The sequence below is a fragment of the Ictalurus furcatus genome, chromosome 1 (assembly GCF_023375685.1).
Source record: "Ictalurus furcatus strain D&B chromosome 1, Billie_1.0, whole genome shotgun sequence".
Lineage (NCBI taxonomy): Eukaryota > Metazoa > Chordata > Actinopteri > Siluriformes > Ictaluridae > Ictalurus > Ictalurus furcatus.
In genome coordinates, this window is record NC_071255.1 from 15,189,574 (window position 1) to 15,195,573 (window position 6,000).

At 40.5% G+C, this 6,000-nt stretch overlaps 1 long non-coding RNA gene across 1 annotated transcript; it reads right to left on the bottom strand.

Annotated features, from left to right (window-relative positions):
- Positions 1–1,976: 1,976 nt before the first annotated feature.
- LOC128609649 (uncharacterized) lies at positions 1,977–3,643 on the bottom strand. The gene is made up of 2 exons (XR_008386267.1): positions 2,763–3,643; positions 1,977–2,472 (listed from the first exon to the last, which is right to left on the bottom strand). It is a non-coding gene; the product is annotated as an uncharacterized LOC128609649 (long non-coding RNA).
- Between the last annotated feature and the right edge of the window lie 2,357 nt (positions 3,644–6,000).

The following is a 6,000-nucleotide window of genomic DNA, read 5'->3' on the forward strand; positions in this document are numbered from 1 at the left end:
TCAGGCACGGTGTACACTGGAACAGCAATAAACATGCGGTCTAAATATAGGACACCTGAAAATCAGCAGCAGTCCTTCGCTTCAGGAGAAAGACACATAGCTCTAAAAACATCCCTACAAAACCTGACTGCCTTTTTCTCTAACTTCCATAATTAGCGGATCTGCCTCAGCCAGTCTGCGAGATGATCTCATGATCGCTTTAACACCTGACTGAAATCAAAAGAAACGCCAAGATGATGTGTTTATTGCTTATATATATATAGCCTATAACCCATGCCCAAGCCTATCGACTGGTTTGGAGATGTTACTTTTAAAGTTCTTTGAAGTCATATATAATCAAGGAACTGTAATGTAAACAATAAGAAATGGCATCCTGATTTAATCCAGTGTAATTGTAATAGTATGTGATTCTAAACGCTGTGCTCATAATTACATTTAACACAATCTCAATCCCTTCAACTCAGTGTGCGCACTAGATTAAGCACTATGAAGTGAAACAATGTGAAATATGTAGGATCCGCATCGCAGTGTCACTTTTCCCCTGCAGTTGTGCGGGTGGACGGTGTGGTTGTGCGGCACTTACCGCGGCTGCGCTGCGTTGCCTAAACGAATTCCATCGGCGCGCCGAGTTTTGTTTTTTTTTTCTTCCGCCCAAATCCGCTCGATGTGTGCGCTTCGACCACCAATCCTCCCGTGCCTCCGTGTGCTGGGCGTTAAAAGGGTGCCCCGTTTCCCCACATTTCTCCCGCTATCTCGGCTGTGTCTGGTGCTGCGGAGGCGGCCGGTGGGCAGCGGAGCTCCGAGTGATTTCCGAGCAGAACGGCGACCAAACGGACGCAGCCTATGCGGAGGGGGCGACACACTTCCTCAGTCTCATCATCATCATCATCATCATCACAGCCTATCTAATGCTGCCGCGGACTTCACACGATGGGCTTCCTCCTGTGGTGCAGATGCGCCTCTGCGCGTGTTTTTAGTTCTCGGGTCCTTCTTTATTTATTTATTTATTTATTTATTTATTTACTTATTTTTAACCCCCCTGCACTTGATTCCCAATCTGTTATTGTGTAGCACATAACCTGCTGGAAGTGGCTCTATATTTCTTAATCACTTTAATAGAGTTTTTCTTTCTTCTAAACACCTTGTGATAGAAATATTTTAAGCACAGGCAGGGCTGAGACTGTTCTCTGTATGAAGACCTAACGCATGCACTCTAGTCCTCATGGCCATGCAAAAATACTTCATCATCATCATCATCATCATCATCATATCTCGTTTTCTCTTCTAGATCTTAATTACTATCTTTCTTGACTTTTTCGTCTAAACACACACACACACACACACACACACACACACATCGCAATGGCAATATCTACTCAGTCCTGCCACTTTCCTCTGAGGTACAGGTGTTAGGAGTTTGGGGGTGCAGAGAAAATGCAGCATTTTTTTTGGCAGATGTTGCTGAAATTCTGTCACACCTGACACATCTTGCTGAAAAACATGTCTTGCCTCAACATAAATCATAACTCAACATCATTTGTGGCCTAAATGAATATTGAGGTGCCCTTTACAGAAAGTAAAGGTGTGATACAATTCCCAGACTGCATAAATACTAACTCAGTGACTGTAGCTATTATAGAACACAGTTTCTATGGTAACAGATTCTGTGGATTCCGACAGAAGCGTTCCCACGGTGACATGCACATGCCGAGAAATGAAGAAAGAGAGAGAGAGAGAGAGAGCGAGAGCGAGAGAGAGAGAGAGAAGAGCAACACCACTGATCTGCCAGCTGAAAATAAGACGCTAAATCTGTGCTTTTTATAGCAGACCCTGGGAGCTATGTACACATATATTTATTTTTGACATATTTGTATTAAAAGGTCTTATAGTTTTAGATTTTGCAAAATTGCTTTTTTTTTCATTTTTGAGCAACAAGAGAAGCTTCTGGCTGCAAAAGCAATGTCAATTACAAACTGTAAATTATACCTGACCACTTTTAATGCTTCTCCTAATGACTGCATACAGGACAACAATCCATGTAGCTCATCATATTAGCATCATTAATTAGCATCGTTAAACACTTAAATTATTGTGTTTTTGTTCAGCTATTCAGTTTAAACTCTAATACTATGAATTACACAATAACTCCAATTAAACTTATAAGGTATGGAAAATGCTGAGTTATTTTTGGTTGCTATAGTTAGTTACTGGGTTTAGCTTGCTGGGTCATTGTGAACCAACGTCAAGATTCATTTTCTGAACATTTCTGTGTGGGTTTACTCCATGCTCTCTGGTTTCCTTGCACCTCTTCAATAAGCTGGTAGGTGGATTGATAACTCTGAATGAGTGTGTGAATGTGTGTGCCTTGAGATGACCTGGATGAACTGCAGCCCCCTTCATAGTGTATTCCATCTTTTGCACCCAGTGTTCCCGGGATAGGCTCTGGATCCACCGCAACCCTTGAAGCGGTTACTGAGGATGAATGAATGAGCAAATGACTTCTTTGTTTTGCATGGAGAAGCTACACTATAAATATTTTAAATGACACATGTATGTACAGTGACTAGCACCCCCTTAAACTTTTTTTTTTTTTTTTTTTTTTTTGCATTTTGTAGTGTTACAACATGAAATTGACATGGACTTGGGCATTTGATTTGAACAAAATGTTTAACATTTGAAGTTGCCAAATATTCTTTTATGTTCACACAAAAAATAATTCAACAGAAAACATAAATGTGTTGATTGCATAAATATTCACTCACCTGGGTCAACACTTGGTAGAACATTTGGCTGCAATTACAGTTTCTAAGATATATCTCGATCAGCTTTGCAGATCTGGATCCTGATATTTTTGCCCATTCTTGCTGTCAAAATTGCCCAATCTTTGTCAGATTGGATGGAGAACTTTGGTAAGCAGCAATATCAAGTCTTGATTCAGATTCTCATTCAGAGTGATGTCTGGGTTTGATTCTGCCATTCTAACACATTTATATGCCTAGATTTGAAGCACTTTGGTGTGACTTTGGCAGTGTGTTTAGATTTATTGTCCTGTAGGAAGGTAAGCCTCCACCCCATCTCTTGCAGACTAGAACAGGTTTTCTTCTGGGATTACCCTGTATTTGACATCATCTATATTGCCCTCAACCCTATCCAGTTTCTCAGTCCCTTCTGATGAAAAGCATTCCCACAACATGATGCTACCACTTCCATGCTTCAATGTTAGGATGGCATTCTCTGGCTGATTGGGTGTAGGCTGATTTGTAGGCATTGTTGGGTTTCTGCCAAACAAAATGTCAATTTTGGTCTCATCAGACAAGAGAACCTTTTTCCACATGTTTGCTGATGGGATTTCAAATGGGATTTCTTGTGACACTACAAAATGTAGAAGAATAGGAATACTTATTCAACACTAAAAAAAATGCTGGGTTTTCTTTTTTTACCCAAACCCTGGGTTGAGTCATTTGGGTAATTTAATTGGGTTATTTTCTCAGTCTTGTGTAGTTTTGGGGTAGTTTTATGTAACCCAACAGCAGGGTTATTGGCTGGGTCATTTTCACTGACAGTTGTATCAATGCACCGATCCCCTACCCTGACGCCTCAGCCCAGTTCTTTGGGTCAAATCAATTCAGAGCAGACTGTTTGAATTCACCTCAGGTGGAGGCAGCCATTTTTCATGGCTTAGTGGGTAGCATGTTCGCCTCACACCTCCAGGGTCCGGGGTTCGATTCCTGCCGGGCCATGTGTGTGCGGAATTTGCATGCTCTCCCCATGCTACGGGGGTTTCCTCCGGGTACTCCGGTGTCCTCCCCCAGTCCAAAGACATGCATGGTAGGCTGATTGGCGTGTCTAAAGTGTCCGTAGTGTGTGAATGTGTATGTGATTGTGCCCTGCGATGGACTGGCACCCTGTCCAGGGTGTACCCCGCCTTCTGCCCGATGCTGCCTGGGATAGGCTCCAGGTTCCCCGTGACCCTGAAGAAGGAGTAAGTGGTAGAAGATGGATGGATGGATGGGAGGAAATACACTCAGAAAGGATGTGTTAATATCCTACACACTTTTTGTGTTATTACTATTTTAACACATATTGTGTCAACTTATCCAATAAATGTGTTAAAAAAATCACATAAGTGACCAACACAACATGTGTTAAATTATTGTCCAATCACATTGCGAACTATGTTGCCAACATCATCATCCAAATCTTAATTCACCTCAAAGTGTTTGTTGCTTTGACCTTTTGAGTGTGACCGCAGAGTCGGAGTCCTGAGGCGAGGAAACCAAATGACCACCGGTAAGTTAGTGTTCATCACTAAATAACATTAATGCTGCTGAAAATGCCCGGCTCAGTTTGTGATATTTAGGCAGGGAGCTCTTGAAAATGTATTCATTGGAAAACAGTAACTCAGCAAGTGATAATTAATTTTACCTATCGCGATGGCTTCAGAAGTGAATATCATGTACTGCATACTGTACTGTTTAGCATACAGCTGGTGGTAATGTTAGACGTTCCCATTCCATTTTTGAAAGTTAACGATAACGTAGCATTACATGATGTAATACAGCAAGTGGGTTAACGTTAACTATATTTAGCAAGTGTTTTGTACATGGCAAGCTGTAGTAATTAGCATAGGAGGATGGGTTAGGGCCGTGTGTTTTCATGTATTCGGTGAATGTTAATGCCGGGTAACAGGTGTAGACAGTCAGTGGCTAAAGGAACTTAGCTAGCTCAGTAATGTCGATGCCAAAAGTTCTTCACAAGGTTAACATGACAAAAAGAGAGGATGGGGTTTAGGTTGTAATGCTTTCCACTAGCTCTGTAATGTTGTTTGACTAAAGCCGGGTTCACATTGTACAATTTTGGCCACAATTTGGTCATCTGAGACAAATTTTGAGAATCCTTAAAGACTCCTATACTCCTAGGCCAAAATCTGTAGTCTTTGATCGCAAATTTAACATGTTCCCCGACAGACGATTAATAGCTGTTGCGATCAAATTTTCTCCCGTTAAATTCTGGCAGTGTCAGAAGATTTGAGGCACTGGCCTGTAGTGTGGCTTCTCCTACTCCGTACGAGTCTTCTCGCGTGTGTCCGTTTTTCGCATCTTGACTGTCGTGAATGACAACTGAGATCCTACAGTATGACAAGGCTTACAGCAGGGATCATGTTCGTACAGTCTGACAAGCAACAGTTGCAAAGGACTATTAAAAATTGTACAGTGTGCACCCGGCTTTAATTAGGTTGTGCAAAAACATTGGCATTGTTTGTTCGTTGTTCATTAGGAGAGTGGAGGTCACATTTCCAAAATTACACAATTTGGGATTCTGTAATGCAATTTCTCATTTGAAGCCCAAAGGCATTCATCCATATTTTGTAGCTAAGAATTAACCAACACTCTTTTTGTTCTTTTACAGCTTATCAAATGGAAGGGAGTGGGACTCCTGTCTTCCCAGATGGCAGGGAGATTTGTAAGAAGATGCATCAATTCCAATTCTTACATCTGTCAAATGTTTGAATGATTTTAATAAATGTCACCTGAATTTCATGCAATTGTTTGTTTGTTTTGTGAGCATTTTAGTGGAATTTTACCATACAAACAAATGACATTTTAGGATAATTGTAGGGAAAAAAGTATAAACAACACATCTGTGTTATTTTTTAACACATCTTTGTGTGGAAATGTACTAACACACAGCATGTGTTAAGTGTACTAACACACTGATATGTGTCCTTAACTAGACACACAGGTGTGTTAAAAATGAACACATGATGTGTTAAATATTTCCACATAAAGATGTGTTAAAAATAACACACGTGTTAAATGTACTAATACACTGATTGTGTTAAAAACAACACAAAATGGGTTGTCCTTAACTAGATATGCATCATGTGTTCATTTTTAAATAAGTTAATGTTTAAAGAGTGAAGGTTCGTATCAATATATTTATCCATAAAACCATTACTGTATACAAGAAAAAGCAAATATGTGCGATAACAGTCCAGTT